Source organism: Cetorhinus maximus, chromosome 10, assembly GCF_964194155.1.
Source record: "Cetorhinus maximus chromosome 10, sCetMax3.hap1.1, whole genome shotgun sequence".
In the NCBI taxonomy this organism is placed as follows: Eukaryota; Metazoa; Chordata; class Chondrichthyes; order Lamniformes; family Cetorhinidae; genus Cetorhinus; species Cetorhinus maximus.
This window is the reverse complement of record NC_135888.1, coordinates 130502492-130522325: the sequence shown is the minus strand read 5'-3', so window position 1 is coordinate 130522325 and position 19834 is coordinate 130502492. Positions and strand designations below refer to the sequence as shown.

The following is a 19834-nucleotide window of genomic DNA, read 5'->3' as shown; positions in this document are numbered from 1 at the left end:
CAGTTCAATCTCTTCAGAAATTGTTTCCATTACCCTGATGCTCTTGTGCGCTAATTTGAGCAGGTCATATTTCTGATTATGCCAAGATTTGAAATTAGTCACTTCCCAATTTTCCGAAATTGCTAACTCATGCGTGTATGTTGGCAAGTTGCTCAACCATGGTTGAAAACTTTATCCAACCTCATTCTTGGCAGAAACACAAATACACAGACACACTAGGCAGAATTTAATGCCCTCCCCACGAGATACATTTGGTGGCAGGGGGGCACTTAGTTGGGTGGGAGGGTGGCAGGTGGGGACTCCGCTTCATCCCCGTCTCTGCCCTGATTAAGTCCAGTGCGGGAAAGGCTCGTGGATAGCCTTCCCACCCCACCACTAATCGAGGCCCTTAAGTGAACATTACAATTAATGCTCACTTAATGCTGTCACCGCTGGTATTCACCTGCTAAAAATAATGGCGGGGGTGGGAGAGTTCATCTGCATTCAAAGGCACTCAGAGACCCGGCATCCAGAAGTGGGATCCACTAAGAGCCACCCACTGCCCTTTCTTCTGAACCCACTCGCCCACAAGCCCCCTCCCGCCATCGCTCACCTGTTGCCTGGGTCCCTTAGCAATCCTGGGCCTTGGATGGGTGCATTACTGGCAGCAGCCATGTTCTCCCTAGTGGCACTGCTAAACAATGAACAACTGACAGCCTCTGATTGGCTGGAAGCTCTTGTGTTTGGGTGGCCGGGTTGTAAGGGGCAGGGGGGGGATTTCTGTCCCTGAGGTCCTAATGTTGTTTGTGCTGTTACTAGGTTTCCATGCAAATCTGTGGCATTCAATAAATAATTACTGTATTGTGAATAATTATTCCATTAAATAATGGAATTGGTCACTCAACTATTTCACTTAATTTGCAAAGCACTTTTCAAAGATTTGATAACTACTACAATCCTGGTAATCACTCCAGTTAAGTTCTGTGTTTAAGTAGTTCTTCTTTTGATGGAAAACAGTCAGGACAAGGAGGGAACATTTAATCTTAATCAGAACACCAGGTCTAACAGTCCCTGATCAGATCCAGTGTCAGGATCTTATACATCCCTTAGGACGCACTTGAATATGAGTAGTCAGAGAATTTTATCATAGGTGGTTGTCTTCCTTTTAAACATAAGCCTGGAGGTAACTTAGTTCTGCCTGCCATGCATGTAAACTCAGATTTTTCATTCACTGAAGTAGTGATGGAAATCAACCTGTCAGTTTTTATAGCAGTGTAATTATTTTGTATGTCAAATATGAGTGGAGTCTGATTTGTGTTGTCAAAGTGCAGCAGTTAGAAATTATTTCTTTGGGCTGCCTTAATATAAATTACTGAAACTAGGTTAGTTAACGCAAACAAGACTGAAACAGCCATTTGACCCAACTAGTCCATGTTTATGCTTCACTCTATCCTCATTCCTCATCTAAATCTATCATCATAACTCTCAACCCCCTTCTATCACATATGCTTGTCCAGTTCCTCTTCAAAAGCATTGATAAAATTTGCTTCAACCACTTCATGTGGTAGTGATTCCCATCACTCTGAGTGAACATGTTTCTTCTGAATTCCCTATTGGATTTTTTGGTGATTAGCTTATATTGATGGCCTATAGTTATGCTTTCCCCTTAAGTGGAAATATTCTCTCTGCATCCACTCATGTAATTTTTAAAGTCCTCTATTAGGTCACCCCTCAGGCTTCTCTTTTCAAGAAAAAAGAGACCCAGCCTGTCAATTCTTTCCCGATATGTATATCCACATTTTTCTGGCATCACTCTTTAAATCTTCTCTGCATCCTCTCCAGTGTCACTAATTCCTTTTGATAATAGGGTAACCAGAACTGCACACAGTACTCTTAAGTGTGGTCTAAACAAAGTTTGAAAGAGGTTTAGCATAACATCCCTACTTTTCAATTCTAACCCTCTAGAAATAAAGCCGAGCACTTGGCTTATATTTTTTTATGGCCTTGCAAACCTGTGGCTCAACTTTTAGTGATGGTGTATTTATAGTCAGAGGCTCCTTTGTTCATCTTCCCCACCTAGATCTGCACCTTCCAAGTTGTAAGTGACCTCCTTATTCTTCCTACCAAAATGTACGATCTCACATTTATCTGTGGGGCTTCATTTGCCAATTATTTGCCAATTCTGCAAGTTCATTAATGTCTTCCTATAATCTGTTGCAGTCCTCAGTATTGACTATCCCTATGATTTGATCTTATTTGCGAATTTAGAAATTGTGTTTTTGAATCCAAAGTCCAAATTGTTAATGTAAATTCAGAACACCAGCACTGATTCTTATGGAACACCGCTTCCCACCTTCTGCAACTTTGAATAACTACCCATTACTCCCACTCCATACTTTCGGTCTTGGATTCAGCTGGTAATTCATTCTGTCACTTATAACATTCCCTGACCTTACTCATTAGCTATTAGGTGGCACCTTATTGAAGGCCTTTTGAAAATCCAGATAAATTACATTTACTGCATTAGCGTTGTCTACTCTCTCTGTTACCTCCTGACTAAATTCAATAATATTGGTAAAGCAAGGTTTTCCCTTCTGAAATCCATGCTGACTTTACATTATTACAGTTTTCATTTCCAGATGTGATTCCATTCTCCCCTTTAGTATGGAGACCATTATTCTTCCTACCACTGATGCTAAAATGACTGGTCTATAATTCCGTAGGCAAATTTCCGACCCCTTTTAAGTTAGAAATGACATCAGTCATCCATCAGTCTTCTGGCACTATACTCTTTTTCTAACAAATTATTTGTGTGGTAATGCTACAACTATTTCTTCTCTAGATACTCTTAATCTACATGCATTTTTTTTATTCATTCAGGGGATGCGGGCTTCGCAGGCTGGGCCAGCATTTATTGCCCATCCCTAGGTGTTGGTGCCTTCTTAAACCACTGCAGTCTATGTGGTGTAGGTACACCTACAGTGCTGTTAGGGAGTTCCAGGATTTTGACCCAATGAGAGTGAAGGAACGGCGATATATTTCACATCGGGATGGTAAGTGACTTTTAGGGGAACTTCCAGGTGGTGGTGTTCCCATCTATCAGCTGCCCTTGTCCTTCTAGATGGTAGTGGTCTTGTGTTTGGAAGGTGCTGTCTAAGGAGCCTTGGTGAATTCCTGCAATGCACCTTGTAGATGGTACACACTGCTGCTACTGTGCATTGGTGGTGGAGGGAGTAAATGTTTGTCGATGTGGTGCCAATCAAGCGGGCTGCTTTGTCCTGGATGGTGTCAAGCTTCCTGAGTGTTGTGGGAACTGCACTCATCCAGGCAAGTGAAGAGTATTCCATCACACTCCTGACTTGTGGACAGGCTTTTGGGGAGTCAGGCGAGTTACTCATTACACGATTCCTCGATTCCTAGCCTCTGATCTGCTTTTCCAGCCCCAGTATTTATATGGCTAGTCTAGTTCAGTTTCTGGTCAATGGTAATCCCCAAGATGTTGATAGTGGGGGATTCAGTGATGGTACTGCTATTGAACATCAAGGGGCGATGGTTGGATTCTCTCTTGTTGGACATGGTCATTGCCTGACACTTGTGTGGCGTGAATGTTACTTGCCACTTGTCAGCCCAAGCCTAGATATTGTCCAGGTTTAGCTACATTTGGACATGGACTGCTTCAGTATCTGAGGAGTTGCAAATGGAGCTGAACATTGTGCAATCATCAGCGAACATCCCCACTTCTGACCTTATGATGTAAGGAAGGTCATTGATGAAGCAGCAGAAGATGGTTGGGCCTTGGACACTACCCTGAGGAACTCCTGCAGTGATATCCTGGAGCTGAGATGACTGACCTCGAACAACCACAACCACCTTCCTTTGTGCTAGGTATAACTCCAGCCAGCGGAGAGTTTTCTCTGATTCCCATTGACTCCAGTTTTGCTAAGGCTCCTTGATGTCACACTCGGTCAAATGTGGCCTTGATGTCAATGGCAGTCACTCTCACCTCACCTCACCTCGTGAGTTCTGCTCTTTTGTCCATGTTTAAACCAAGTTAACTGTAATGAGGTCAGGAGCTGAGTGGCCCTGGCGGAACCCAAACTGGGCATCAGTGAGCAGGTTATTGCTAAGCAAGTGCTGCTTGATAGCACTGTTGATGACCTGTTGCATTATGTTACTGATGATCGAGAGTAGACTGATGGGTCGATAATTGGCCAAGTTGGATTTGTCCTGCTTTGTGTGTAGAGGACATACCTGGGCAATTTTCCACATAGCCGGGTAGATGCCAGTGTTGTAGCTGTACTGGAACAGCTTGGCTAGGGGCATGGCAAGTTCTGGAGCACAAGTCTTCAGCACCATTGCCGGAATATTATCAGGGCCCATAGCCTTTGCACTATCTAGTGCCTTCAGCTGTTTCTTGATATCACGTGGAGTGAACTGAATTGGCTGAAGACTGGCATATGTGATCCTAGGGACCTCCGGAGGAGGCCGAAATGGATCATCCGCTCGGCTGGCTGAAGATTGTAGCAAATGCTTCAGCCTCATCTTTTGCACTGATGTGCTGGGCTCCCCAATCAGTGAGGATGAGACTATTTGTGGAGCCTCCTCCTCCAGTGAGTTGTTTAATTGTCCACCACCATTCACGACTGGATGTGGTAGGACTGCAGAGCTTAGATCTGATCCGTCAGTTGTGGGATCGCTTAGCTCTGGCTATCACTTGCTGCTTATGATGGTTGCCACACAAGTAGTCCTGTGTTATAGCTTCACCAGGTTGACACCTAATTTTTAGGTATGCCTGGTGCTCCTCCTGGCATGCCCTCCTGCACACTTCACTGAACCAGGGTTGATCCCCTGACTTGATGGTAATCGTAGAGTGGGGAGTATGCCAGGCCATGAGGTTACAGATTATGTTCGAGTAAAATTCTGTTGCTACTGATGGCCCACTGCGCCTCATGGATGCCCAGTCTTGAGTTACTCGATCTGTTCGAAATCTATCCCATATAGCACGGCGGTAGTGCCACACAACATGATGGAGGGTATCCTCAATGTGAAGGCGGGACATTGTCTCCACAATGACTGTGCGGCAGTCACTCAGTCACTCCTACCGATACCGTCATGGACAGATGCATCTGCAGCAGGCAGGTTGGTGAGGATGAGGTCAAGTATGCTTTTTGCTCTCGTGGTTCTCTCACCACCTGCTGCAGAACCAGTCTAACAGCTATGTCCTTTATGAGTCGGCCAGCTCGGTCAGTAGTGGTGCTACCGAACTACTCTTGGTGATGGGCATTGAAATCCCTCACCCAGAGTACATTCTGCGCCCTTGCCACCCTCAGTGTTTCCTCCAAGTGGTGCTGAACACTGGAGGAGCACTGATTCATTAGCTGAGGGAGGGCGGTACGTGGTAATCAACAGGAGGTTTCTTTGCCCACGTTTGACCTGATGCAATAAGACTTCATGAGGTCTGGAGTCAATATTGAGGACTCCCAGTGCAACTCCCTCCCGCCTGTGTACCACTGTGCCGTCACCTCTGCTGGGTCAGTCCTGCCGATGGGACAAGACATAACCAGGGATGGTGATGATGGTGTCTGGGCCATGCAATGAATCCAGATCAAGGGGCTTTATCCTCTATGAGTTCGATTAGTTTATTCAATACATCCCTTTTTGTTTTAAATCCATTTAACTCATCGCCCATATCATTTTTCTATGCTGTGTCTACCTGTTCTATCTCCCTGGTAAATACCAAACAAAAAAATATTTACTATTTCCAGCATAAATGTTACCTGAGGTATTGCACTATCTATCCTTTAATTGTCCTATTCCCATCACAGCCTCTCTTTTTTTAAAAATGACATGCCTAAAATATTTCACTATTTTGTTCTGTTTCCTTGATAATTTAATTTTATAGTTCCTCTTTGTTGTCCCGATTTTTTTTTGACATCACTTCTAATCTCCTTGTATTCTCCATTATCATGTATTCCTCTGTTGCCTATGTACTTAATGCATGCCTCTTTCCCAACCCTCCATTTCTCTCTTATGTCTTTATTCATCCATGGGTGCTCACTAGTGTTTAATTTGTTCTTTCTTTTCAGCGGAATATATTTTTCTTGTGCTCTGTTGAACATAGTTTTAAATGATTCCCATTGCTGCTCTACATTGCTGTCTGCCAATATTGTTGTTCATTTTAATTCCCCAAGTTGTATTCTCAGTCCCTAAAATCAGCTTTTCTCCAATCTATTATTATGGACAGGGATGAGAAAATACTGAAGCCCCTGTTCCCTTCCCTGACTGTCCATAACCAGTGAGTTTTTGAAAAGGAGGAGGTGTGGGGTTTTTCTTCAATTCTTTCACAGGATGTGGGCACTGCTGGCTAGACCAGCATTTTTATTGCCTATCCCTAATTGCCCCTGAGAAGGTGGTGGTGAGCTGCCTTCTTGAACCGCAGCAATCCATGTGGTGTAGGTACACCAACAGTGCTGTTTGGGAGGGAGTTCCAGCACTTTGACCCAACAACAGTGAAGGAACGGCAATATGGCTTCAAGTCAGGATGGAGTGTGGCTTGGAGAGGAACTTGCTGGTGGTGGTGTTCCCATGCGTCTGTTGCCCTTGTTCTTCTAGGTGGTAGAGGTCATGGGATTGGAAGGTGCTGTCGAAGGAGACTTGGTGAGCTGCTGCAATGCATCTTGTAGATGCCACACACTGCTGCTACTATGGTGGTGGAGGGAGTGGATGTTGGAGGTGGCAGATGGGGTGCCAATCAAGTGGGGTGCTTTGTCCTGGATGGTATTGAGCTTCTGAGTGTTGCTGGAGCTGCATCCATTCAGGCAACTGGAGAGTATTCCATCACACTCCTGACTTGTAGATGGTGGACAAGTTATGGGGGGGTCAGGGGGCGAGTTACTCTCCATAGAATTCCCAGCCTCTGGCCTGCTCTTATCGCCAGAGTATTTATATGTCTGGTCAAGTGGAATGTCATAGAAACCTTTAAAATTCTAACGGGACTAGACAGGGTAGATGCAGGAAGGATGTTCTCGATGGTAGGGGAGTCCAGAACCAGGGCTCACAGTCTGAGGCTACGGGGTAGACCATTTAGGACTGAAATGAGGAGAAATTTCTTCACCCAGAGAGTGGTGAGCCTGTGGAATTCGCTACCATAGAAAGTAGTTGAGGCCAAAACATTGTATGATTTCAAAAAGGAGTTAGATATAGCTTTTGGGGCGAAAGGGATCAAAGGATATGGGGAGAAAGCGGGAGCAAGCTATTAATGTGGATGATCAGCCATGATCATAATGAATGGTGGAACAGGCTCAAAGGGCCGAATGGCCTACTCCTGCTCCTATTTTCTATGTTTTTTTATTCTATGTCCAGTTCAGTTTCTGGTCAATGATAACCTCCAGGATGTTAAGCGGAGCCAGATAGATAAAAGAATGCAAGGAGGGGCGAGATTGAGAGCAGAGCTGGAGAGTTAAAAGAGCACGAGAAGGAGTGAGGCTGAGAGCAGAGTCGGGAGTTAGAACGGTGTGAGAAAGGCCAAGACAGAGTGGAGCTAGAGAATTAAAAGAGCGTGAGAAGGAGCGTGACTGAGAATGGAATCGGGAGTTAAAAGAGCTCAAGAAGGGGTGAGACTGAGAGTGGAGTCGGAGAGTTAAAAAAGCGTGAGATGGGGCAAGACTGAGATAAACACAGTAAATTGTAGTTATACATTGGAATTATTCTAAATTAAGACAATAATTAAAATAAATGAGTAAATACTGCAGTAAATGCTTTATACAAAGTATAAGGTATGTCAGTGCAGCTTGGCCATGTGGAATGTGCATCTTGCGGGATGTGGGAAGTCGTGCAGGCACAAAGTGCCCTCAATGACTACATCTGCAGGAAGTGTCACCAGCGGCAGGAAGTTGAGCTCCCAGTTGCAGAGCTTGAGCGGCAGCTGGAGTCACTGCGGTGCATCCACAAGCCTGAGAATTATGTGAATAGCACGTTTAGAGAGGTGGTCACACTGCATCTAAGAAGTACATAGGCAGAGAGAGAATGGCCAGAGTATCTAAAAAAACCAGGCAGGCAGTGCAGGAATCCCCTGAGGCTTTCTCGCCTTCTAACCACTTTTCCATTTTGGGTACTGGTGAGCTAGATGGCTCCTCAGAGGCCTGTAGCAAGAGCCAAGTCCGTGGCACCGCAGGTGGCTCAGCTGCATAGGAGGGGCGGAGGCAGGTGGAAGTGCTTTACTATTAGGGGATTCCATAGTTCGGGGAGCAGACGGACGTTTCAGCGGCCGTAGATGTGACTCCAGGATGGTATGTTGGCTCCCTGGTGCCAGGGTCAGGATGTCACAAGAGCGTCTGCAGGACATTCGTTTGGGGGAGGGTGAACAGCAGAGGTCGTGGTCCACATTGGGACCAATGACATAGGTAGGAAAAGGGATGAGGTCCTGAAAGCATATTTTAGGGAGTTAGGAAGGGAATTAAAAAGCAGGACCTGAAGAGCAGTAATATCAGGATTACTCCCAGTGCCGCATGCTAGTGAGCATAAGAATAGAAAGATTGAGCAAATCAACACTTGGCTGGAGAAATGGAGTAGGAAGGAGGGCTTTAGATTTCTGAGGCAATGGGATCGGTTCTGGGGCAGGTGGGACCTGTACAAGAAGAATGGGCTACACCTTCTCAGGGCTGAGTCTAGTGACCTCACAGGGAGGTTAGCTGGTGCTGTTGGAGAGGATTTAAACTAGATTGGCAGGGGGATGGTTACCTGGGGGGAAATTCAGAGTGCAAAGAAGAAAAACTGGCAGTGAGAATAGTGGAGCGTCAACTGATAATGAGGATGTAGCAGAGAGTCACATCAGGGTAGACAGAATACTTGGAAAGTTTGATAGAATTAGAGTAGTAAGTCATTAGATGGGGTCAGAATAAGCAGAAAAGTAAAAAAGCCTAAATCAGGGCTAATACGCATGTATGTGAATGAATGAAGTGTGATTAATGAGATTGATGAACTGCAGGCATGGGTTGACAAATGGAATTATGATATTATTGCTGTAACAGAGACCTGGTTCAAAGAAGGGCAGGACTGGGCGTTAAATATTCCTGGGTACAAGGTGTTTAGAAGAGACAGGAAAGGAAGGAAGGTGGGGGGCTGGTGGGGAGTGGCAATATTGGTTAAAGATGCCATTACAGTACTGAAGAGAGAGGATATTCCAGAGAGGTCAAGGACAGAATCTCTCTGGCTATAGGTAAGGAATGGGAAAGGTGTAATTACATTGATTGGTGTAGTATATAGACCACCAACTAGTGGAAGGGATGTGGAGAAACAAATTTGCAAAGAAATTACGGAGAGGTTTAAGAGTTAGAGAGTAATCATAATGGGGGACTTCAATTATCCAAATATAGATTGGGATAGGAATAGTGCAAAGGGACAAGAGGGGCGAGAGTTCCTGGAATGTGTTCAAGATAATTTTCTACAGCAGTGTGTTTCCAGCCCAACGAGAGGACATGCACTTTTGGACCTGGTTCTGGGAAATGACTTGACCCACGTGGATCAAATATCAGCGGGAGAGCCTATAGAGGACAGTGAACATTGTATCATAAGGTTTAGGTTAATCATGTTAGAGGACAGAGAACAATCTAGAGCAGGGATAATTAATTGGGAGAAAGCCAACTTCAATGGGACGAGAATGCACCTGAGTCGATTAAGTTGGAATCAAATGTTGGCAGAAAAGATAGTGGCTGAACAATGGGCTACCTTCAGAGAAAAAGTATTACAGGCAATGTCAAGGTATATTCCCTTGAAGAGAAAGGTAGGACAAATAAATCCAGAATGCCCTGTATGACGAGAGAGATAGGGGTAAAGTTGAAAAGGAAGAAGTGCGCGTATGACAGATGTCAGGTAGAAAATACAATGGACAATCAGGCTGAATAGAGAAGGACCAGAGGGGAAGTGAAGAAACTAATAAGAAAAGCAAGGAGAGGGCATGAAAAGAGGCTGGCAGCGAACATTAAAGGGAATCCAAGGTCTTCTATAAGCATGTAAATAATAAAAGGGTGGTAAAAAAAATAGTAGGCCTGATTAGGGAGAAAAAAGGGGATTTGCATGTGGAGACTGGAGAAATAGCAGAGGTGTTGAACGAGTACTTTGCATCTGTCTTTACAAAGGAAGAACTTGCTACCCAGGCCGAGGCGAGAGAGCAGATAACTGGTACAACAGAATAACTTACAATTGAGTGGAAGGTGGTTTGGAAAGGCTATCTTTACTTAATATAGATAAGGTACCAGGACAGGATGAGATGCATCCAAAGGTAGAGGGAAGTGAGAGTGGAAATTGCAGAGGCAGTAGTGATAATCTTCCAGTCTTCCTTAGACGTAGAGGAGGTGCCAGAGGACTGGAGAATTGTGAATGTTACACTCTTGTTCAAAAAGGGGTTCAAGGATAAAGCTGACAACTACAGGCCAGTCAGTTTGACCTCAGTGGTAGGGAAACTTTTGGAATCTATAGTATGGGATAAAATCAATAATCACTTAGGCAAATGCAGGATAATTAAGGAAAATCAGCACGGATTCATCAAGGGAAAATCATGTTTAACTAACTTGCTGGAGTTTTTTGAAGAGTTAACAGAGAAGGTTGATAAAGGAAATACTGTTGTTGTGGTGTATATGGTGTTTCAAAAGTAATCTGATGCAGTGCCACACAACAGACTTGTGAGCAAAATTCTAGATCATGGAATAAAAGGGAAAGTAGGCACTTGGATAAGAAATTGGCTGAGTGACAGGAAACAGAATAGTGATAAATGGTTGTTTCTCGGATTGAAGAAAGGTTTGTAGTAGAGTTCCTCAGGGGTCAGTGTTGGAACCCTTGCTCTTCCTGATATATATTAATGACCTAAACTGTAGTGTGCAGGGCATGATTTCAAAATTTGCAGATGATACAAAGATTGGAAACGTTGTCAGCTGTGATGGGGATAGTCTTGAACTTCAAAAGGACATAGACATGTTGGTGGGTTGGGCAGACAAGTGGCAGATGAAGTTCAATGCAGAGGAGTGTGAGGTGATTCGTTTTGGCAGGAAAGATGTGGTGAGACAGTATAAAACAAAGGGAGAGCCTCTAAAGCAGGTGCAGGAACAGAGGGATCTAGGTGTATATGTACATAGGTCATTGAAGATGGCAGGGCATGTTGAGAGAGCAGTTAATAAAACATATAGTATCTTAGGCTTTATTAATAGGGGCATTGAGTACAAGAGTAAGGAGTCGTGTTGAATTTGTATAAGGCACTAGTCAGGCCTCATCTGGAGTACTGCATCTAGTTCTGGGCACCATATTCAAAGAAGGACGTGAAGGCATTGGAGAGGGTACAGAGGAGAATCACAAGAATGATTCTCGGTATGAAGAACTGTAGCTATGGGGATAAATTGGGGAGGTTGGGACTGTTTCCCTTGGAGAAAAGAAAGCCGAGAGGAGACTTGACAGAGGTATTCAAGATCCTGAGGGTATGGCCTCCTTCTGCACTACAAACATACTGTCATAATGGGGGATTCAGCGATGGTAATGCCCTTGAATGTCAAGGGGAGATGTCTGGATTCTCTCTTGTTGCAGCTAATCATTGCCTGGAACTTGTGTGGTGTTCATGTTACGTGCCACTTATCAGCCTAAGACTGAATGTTGTCCAGGTCTTGCTGCATTTGGGCACGACCTGCTTCAGTTTCTTAATCCCTGTGTGTGTGTGCACAATTTGAATAACCAGCAGCAATCATTTTGTGTGTTTTGAAGATTATGCACCCCAAAAAGCTAACGCTACATCACCCACACACACTCAAGGAAAATACAGTTAGAGAATAGTGCACTTTTACAAGTTATAAACAAAATAATAGCCTGTAACGCACGTGATAAGCTCAGAGAACACGCAGTGCAGCCTGGTGGAGAAGAGTTTTTCACTCAAATATTTAGGTGAATTCACTAGCTGAAGTCAAATACCAGGGTTGTTGCAGGATTCTCTCGAAGAGATGGGCTTTCTTCAGGTATTGAAGTTAGTTACTTTCAGTCTTGTTACCAGGTGATCGGTTTTTTGTATTGATGGACTTGAAAAGGCACAGGCTTGGAGACTTTACAATATTACTATCTCCAGTTCTTAAGGAATAGGTATTCCTGCCCTTTCTGCTGATGTCGTTTCTGCAATTGCTGTCTTATTGTGTCTTAGCAGGTAGCATTTAAAGATGAAATAGGGAGACCAACATGGCTGCCTTACCATGTGGTTTCTCTCAGTCCCCTTTTCCAAACATGGTGTTGGGCTTCAGTTAATTAGCCACAACTTGGATTACTGTTTGCAGATATTCACTGTCTTGGTTTCAGAACAACCTACTCAAGTCAGAAATGCAGTTTGGATGGTCTCAGGATATAGGTATTGACACTTTTCATTCATTCCTTTTGTCCTTTCGAGACAGTGTGGCAGTTTCTGAATCAACAAACCAAGGCAAGTGACCCAGAGAGGCTATTTTTTGCAGCATTTACACACAGTTTATAAAAGTTATGAATGAGACATGCCTTTACTGGACAGGACATGAAGAACTTGTTTTTTGCCATACTTATTTCCTTCTCTATCATCATCATAAAATTATCACTATTACCTAGATGCTCCCCCATTACGTGCTCTGGTTCATTTCCCATTACTAGATCGAATAGCAAACTTCCCTTCTTGGGCTTTTTATGTATTGCAGGCTTGCCCAACCTTTTTGTGGGGGGTCGGGGGGGCGCGGCACATTTCAATTTTTTTCTCACTCAAGGGGCCAATGAGCAAATTTCGGAAAGATGCGGTTTTACACAACATTAAACAAGAATTTCAAAATAAAGACTAATGTATGAAACTAATCAACTTGCTCAGGATAAAAAAATGCAAAAACAATAAATTGATTTTTTTTTTAAAAGTAAAAAATAAAGGTGACGGTTCAAGTGTGAAAGGGTGTGTGCGTGCGTGTTTCTGGCTCACTCACAATTTCAGGGTGCTAACTCACTCACCCATTATGAGGGCAGGTGAGAGTGCATGCTGGTGTGTGGGGGTGTGGGTGAATGAGAATCCTGAGATTGGGAGTAAGCCAGAGACACATACGAACCCTTACACACACTCACTCCCCCGTCTCTCACGTCCGCACACACACTTACCCTCCCCTCTCTCACACCCTCCTGCACACACTCGCACACACTCTCTTCCCTCTCTCTCACACTCTCTCCCCTCCCCTACTCTCTCACACACACTACTCCTTTCTACTGAGATAAAACAGCGCAAGCTGAGGGGAGATAAAACAGCGCGAGCTGAGGGGAGATAAAACAGCGCGAGCTGAGGGGAGATAAAACAGCGCGAGCTGAGGGGAGATAAAACAGCGCGAGCTGAGGGGAGATAAAACAGCGCGAGCTGAGGGGAGATAAAACAGCGCGAGCTGAGGGGAGATAAAACAGCGCGAGCTGAGGGGAGATAAAACAGCGCGAGCTGAGGGGAGATAAAACAGTTGTAGTGGTCGTGTCTCTGGCACCGAGGCTGGACCCTCAGCTCAGAAAGGTGGGAGGGAAAAGAGGAGAGCAGTAGTGATAGAGGATTCGATAGTTAGGGGGACAGATAGGAGGTTCTGTGGAAGAGATCGAGAATCCCGGATGGTCTGTTGCCTCCCTGGTGCCAGGGTCCGCGATATCTCGGATCGAGTTCTCAGTATTCTCAGGAGGGAGGGTGAGCAGCCAGATGTCGTGGTCCATGTAGGGACCAATGACGTGGATAGGAAGGAGGAAGAAGTCCTGCAAAGAGAGTTTAGGGAGTTAGGTGCAAAGTTGAAGGACAGGACCTCCAGGGTTACGATCTCAGGAGTGCTACCCGTGCCACGTGCTAGTGAGGCTAGAAATAGGAAGATAATGCAGCTAAATACGTGGCTAAGGAGATGGTGCAGGAGGGAGGGCTTCATGTTTCTGGACAATTGGGCTCTGCTCCAGGGAAGGTGGGACCTGTTCCGACGGGACGGTTTGCACTTGAACTGGAGGGGGACTAACATCCTTGTGGGTAGGTTTGCTAGTGCTGCTCCGGGGCGTTTAAACTAGATTTGCAGGGGGAGGGGAACCAGAGTGTTAGAGCAGATAGTGAGGTGGAGGAGGATAAATGTCAAGAGAGCAATGCATATATAGACAGAAATCAAGGGTCTGTACGTGATAGAAATGTTCTCAGGTGCATCTATTTCAATGCAAGGAGTATTGTCGGAAAGGCAGATGAGCTTAGGGCATGGATTGGCACGTGGGATTACGACATTATTGCTATTAGTGAGACTTGGTTGCAGGTGGGGCAGGACTGGCAGCTCAATGTTCCGGGGTTCCGTTGTTTCAGACGTGATAGAGGGGGAGGAATGAAAGGGGGAGGAGTGGCATTACTAGTCAGGGAAAATATCACAGCTGTGCATAAGCAGGACAGCCTGGAGGGCTCGTCTACAGAGGCCATGTGGGTGGAGCTGAGGAATGGGAAAAGTGTGACCACACTAATAGGGTTGTATTATAGACCGCCCAATAGTCAGAGAGAATTGGAGGAGCAAATCTGTAGAGAGATAGCAGACCGATGTGAGAAACAGAAAGTTGTGATAGTAGGAGATTTTAACTTTCCACATATTGACTGGGACTCCCGTACTGTAAAAGGGCTGGATGGCTTGGAGTTTGTCAAATGTGTTCAGGAAAGTTTTCTAAATCAATATATAGAGGTACCAGCGAGAGAGGATGCAATACTTGATCTCCTATTAGGGAACCAGACAGGTCAGGTGACAGAAGTATGTGTAGGCGAACATTTTGGGTCCAGTGACCACAATGTCATTAGTTTTAAGCTAATTATGGATAAGGATAGGTCTGGTCCTCGAGTTAAGATTCTAAATTGGAGAAAGGCCAATTTTGTGGAAATGAGAAAGGATCTAGGAAGAATGGATTGGGATAAGTTGTTTTCTGGCAAGGATGTGTTCAGTAAGTGGAAGGCATTCAAAAGCGATATTTTGAGAGTGCAGAGTTTGCATGTTCCTGTCAGGATTAAAGGCAAAGTTAACAGGCTTAGGGAACCTTGGTTTTCAAGGGATATTGGCGATCTGGTTAAGAAGAAGAGAGAGGTGTATAGCAGGTATAGGCAACAAGGAGCAAATGAGGTACTTGTAGAGTATAGAAAATGTAAGAAAATACTAAAAAAGAAAATCAGGAAGGCAAAAAGAAGACGAGGTTGCTTTGGCAGATAATGTGAAGGTAAACCCGAAGGGTTTCTACAAGTATATTAAGAGTAAAAGGATAGTAAGGGACACAATTGGTCCCCTTGAAAATCAGAGTGGTCGTCTATGTGTGGAGCCTCACAAGATGGGGGAGATCTTAAACAGTTTTTTTGCATCAGTATTTACTCAGGAAACTGGCATAGTGCATAAGGAAGGAAGGGAAACAAGCAGCAGTGTCATGGAACATATAGAGATTAAAGAGGAGGAGGTGCTTGCTGCCTTACAGCGAATAAAGGTAGATAAATCCCCCGGGCCTGACATGATATTCCCTCGGACCTTGAGGGAGACTAGTGTAGAAATTGCAGGGGCCCTGGCAGAAATATTTAAAATGTCCTTAGCCACGGGTGAGGTGCCGGAGGATTGGAGGGTAGCTCATGTTGTTCCGTTGTTTAAAAAAAGCTCCAAAAGTAAACCAGGTAATTACAGGCCAGTGAGCCTGACGTCAGTAGTAGGTAAATTATTGGAAGGTGTTCTGAGAGATCGGATATATAATTATTTGGACAGCCAAGGGCTGATTAAGGATAGTCAGCATGGCTTTGTGCGTGGTAGGTCGTGTTTAACGAACCTTGTAGAGTTTTTCGAGGAGGTTACCAAGAAAGTAGATGAAGGAAAGGCTGTGGATGTTGTCTACATGGACTTTAGTAAGGTCTTTGACAAGGTCCCACATGGGAGGTTAGTTCAGAAGGTTCAGACACTTGGTATCCATGGAGAGGTTGTAAACTGGATTCGAAATTGGCTGTGTGGGAGAAGACAGAGAGTGGTAGTGGATGATTGCTTCTCAGATTGGAGGTCTCTGACTAGTTATGTGCCTCAGGGATCTGTGCTGGGACCATTGTTGTTTGTTATCTATATCAATGATTTGGATGATAATGTGGTGAATTGGATCAGCAAGTTTGCTGATGACACTAAGATTGGAGGCGTTGTGGACAGCGAGGAAGGCTTTCAGAGCTTGCAGAGAGATCTGGACCAACTGGAAAATTGGGCTAGAAAATGGCAGATGGAATTTAATGCGGAAAAGTGTGAGGTGTTACATTTTGGAAGGTCAAACCAAGGTAGGACATACACAGTAAATAGTAGGGCACTGAGGAGTGCGGAGGAACAAAGGGATCTGGGAGTTCAGATACATAATTCCCTGAAAGTGGCGTCACAGGTAGACAAGGTTGTAAAGAAAGCTTTTGGCATACTGGCCTTCATAAATCAAAGTATTGAGTATAGGAGTTGGGATGTTATGGTGAGGTTGTATAAGACATTGGTGAGGCCAACTTTGGAGTATTGTGTGCAGTTCTGGTCGCCTAACTACAGGAAGGATATCAGTAAGATTGCGAGAGTGTAGAGAAGATTTACTAGGATGTTGCCGGGACTTAAGGAGTTGAGTTACAGGGAAAGATTAAATAGGTTAGGACTTTATTCCTTGGAGCGTAGAAGAATGAGAGGAGATTTGATAGAAGTTTACAAAATTATGAGGGGTATAGACAGAGTAAATGCGAGTAGGCTCTTTCCACTTAGATTAGGAGAGATAAACACGAGAGGACATGGCTTTGGGTGAAAGGGGAAAGGTTTAGGGGGAACTTCTTCACTCAGAAAGTGGTGAGAGTGTGGAACGAGCTACCATCTGACGTGGTAAATGCGGGCTCACTCTTAAGTTTTAAGAATAAATTGGATAGATACATGGATGGGAGAGGTCTGGAGGGTTATGGACTAGGTGCAGGTCAATGGGACTAGCGGAATAATATTTCGGCACAGACTAGAAGGGCCGAATGGCCTGTTTTCTGTGCTGTAGTGTTCTATGGTTCTAGGAGATAGAAACATAGAAACTAGGAGCAGGAGTAGGCCATTTGGCCCTTGGAGCCTGCTCTGTCATTCAGTATGATCATGGCTGATCCTCTATCTCAACGCCATATTCCCACTTTCTCTCCATACCCCTTGATGCCCCAAATATCCAAAAATTGATCAATTTCTTTCTTGAATATATTCACTGACCCGGCCTCCACAGCCTTCTATGGTAGAGAATTTCACAGGTTGACCGCCCTCTGAGTGAAGAAATTTTTCCTCATCTCAGTCCTAAATGGCCTGCCCCGTATCCTGAGACTGTGGCCCCTGGTTCTAGACTCCTCAACCAGGGGAAACACCACCCCTGTATCTAGTCTGTCTAGCCCTGTTAGAATTTTATATATTTCAATCAGATCCCCTCTCATTCTTCTAAACTCTAGTGAATACTGGCCCAGTCAAACCAATCTCTCCTCATACGACAATCCTCCCATCCCTGGTATCAGTCTAGTGAACCTCCGCTGTACTCCCTCTATGGCAAGTATATCCTTTCTTAGGTAGGAAGACCAAAGCTGCATGCAATACTCCAGGTGTGGTCTCACCAAGGCCTTGCATAACTGCAGTAAGACATCCCTACTTCTGAACTCAAATCTGCTGTCATGGTATGTCGATGACATTCCATGACTAACTATGGGGCTTATTCTGTGTGAGGTCCCAGACTCTTCACAGGTGACTGGTCACTTGCATTCCTAAGCATCATGACAGTGCCCTGGATGTAGCACCAAACTTGCCAGTCTCCACCTTCTGAGCCACTGCTCTCGTAACTTGTTAGGATCTTCTACCTCATCTGCAGTTCCCAATCTTCATGTACTTACAAGGGATGACGTTTTCACACCATACCAGCCGAAAATGATGAGCACCTAACTTAGCTCTGCACAACTGCCGAGTAGAGATCCTGGGGTATGGCTGCTGGTGTGCACAACCAGCTACTTGGGAATCATAAGTGAGAGTTGGAGCGTTGTGAGACACTGGTTTTCCCTAACCGCATTCCTTTTGATGTGGAAGGGGATCCAAGGTACTAGCCCCCACAAACATCTCTCATATACCAGCCCTTTAACCATGTGTTAATTCTGCTCATCTGACTGCTCCAATGCCAATTTGCATCTGGCTTTTGCAATAATCCTGATGTTATTACCCTCGAGGCCCTGCCTTTTAATTACACCTGATACTCTTTCAGCCGGACCTCCTCCTTGTTCCTACCTACATCTTTTTTTCCCAATGAACCATGACAACTGGATTTTCCCCCTCTTTTTCCAGGTTCCTCCCTAGCCACTGTGAGATATCCCCTACTGTGGTACCGGATAGGTAATACACCCATTTGGATTCTCGTTCTTGGCTGGAGAGTACGCTATCTACGTTCCCAATAATAGAGTCCCCTATTACTACCACATTTCTATTCTGCTCTTCTGCCTCCAACGGACAGCTTTCTTCACCATGGCGTTTTGTTCTGAATTGTGGCTGTCCTCCTCGCAGTCTTTCTTCTTGTCCTCACAGATAGTGGGTACATCATACCTTTTGGACAGGACCAGTGTCTGCAGGACCTCCTTCTCAACCTATCCTAAATCCCTGCTACCTGCCTCCCCATCAGTCACAATCTCTTTTTCCTGAACTTGTGTGTTCTTATCTGGGGTGTGACTATATTCTGGATAAAAATGTCAAGAAACTTTCCCCCACCATTTATGGTAATTAGACAGATTATGCTACTGTAAAATGGTCTTAAACAATGTATCCTGCCTTTTTTAAGATATAGCTTTAACTCTGACAATTTCTTTTTTAAGTTATTCACAGTGGGTGTCACTGGCAAGGGCAACATTTATTTCTCATAGCTAATGGTTCAAGAAGATGGTGATGATGAGCCATCTTCTTGAACTGCTGTGCTCCATGTGGATTGATGCTTTAAATCACAATTGGACACATCTGCTTGCCAGGCTATTTCTGTTTAGGTTTCTTTCCCTAAAGGATAATGGTGAACCAGTTGGGTTTTTAAGACAATTTGGTAGTTATATGGTAGCCATTACTGATAGTAGCTTTAATTCCTGATTAATTATATAATTAATTTAAGTTCCATAACTGCTGTGGTGGGATTTTAACTCTCATTTCCAGTGTTAGTCCAGTTTTCTGGATTACTAATCTAGTAACATGACCATATGCCACCACATCATCATGCTGACCCCAACTCCTTCAATATTGGTCACAGACACACACAGTAAAACTTTCTCCAGCTCACAAATAGCTGCTCTCAGGTTTCTCGTGGAATGCTCGGCAGTTTGTTTCTGCAATCTAGTCACAATCAAGTTAAACACCTTGGACTATTATCATACACCTGCGTACACTGAACGCTTCCAAGTTTCTCCACTGCACTATAGCTCTCACAAGGGCATGTAATGAATAATTTTCCAGTTTTTAACAACATAATACCATAGTCAGCCTATTGTTATGTACAGGTGCATTTTTCATGTGGGTGTGCAAAATCACAAGAAATTTTATGGTACTTGGGAGACTTTACTCTCTAATCAAAAAAAATGAATATAGTTTAAAGGAATGTATTGTGTCTCCAGGGTGTAGTGTGTTTTTTCAGGGTCAGAAAGAGGATGGAGCAATGACTTGAATTTATATAGTGCTTTATTACATATCTCAGTAATGTCTCAAAGCACTTTACACAATTGATTGCTTTGAAGTGCAGTGACTTATGTAGGCAAATGCAAGAACAAAACTCCACAAAGAGCAATGAGCTGAATGACGAGCTATCTATTTTTGATGGTGTTAGTTCAGGAAAGAATGTTGGC

The 19834-nt window shown here is 44.3% G+C and overlaps 1 protein-coding gene across 5 annotated transcripts in view; it reads right to left on the bottom strand.

Moving 5' to 3' along the window:
- rnf130 (ring finger protein 130) overlaps positions 1-19834 on the bottom strand; it is a 162422-nt gene that overhangs the window by 69947 nt on the left and 72641 nt on the right. The gene's annotated exons all lie outside the window — the stretch shown is intronic.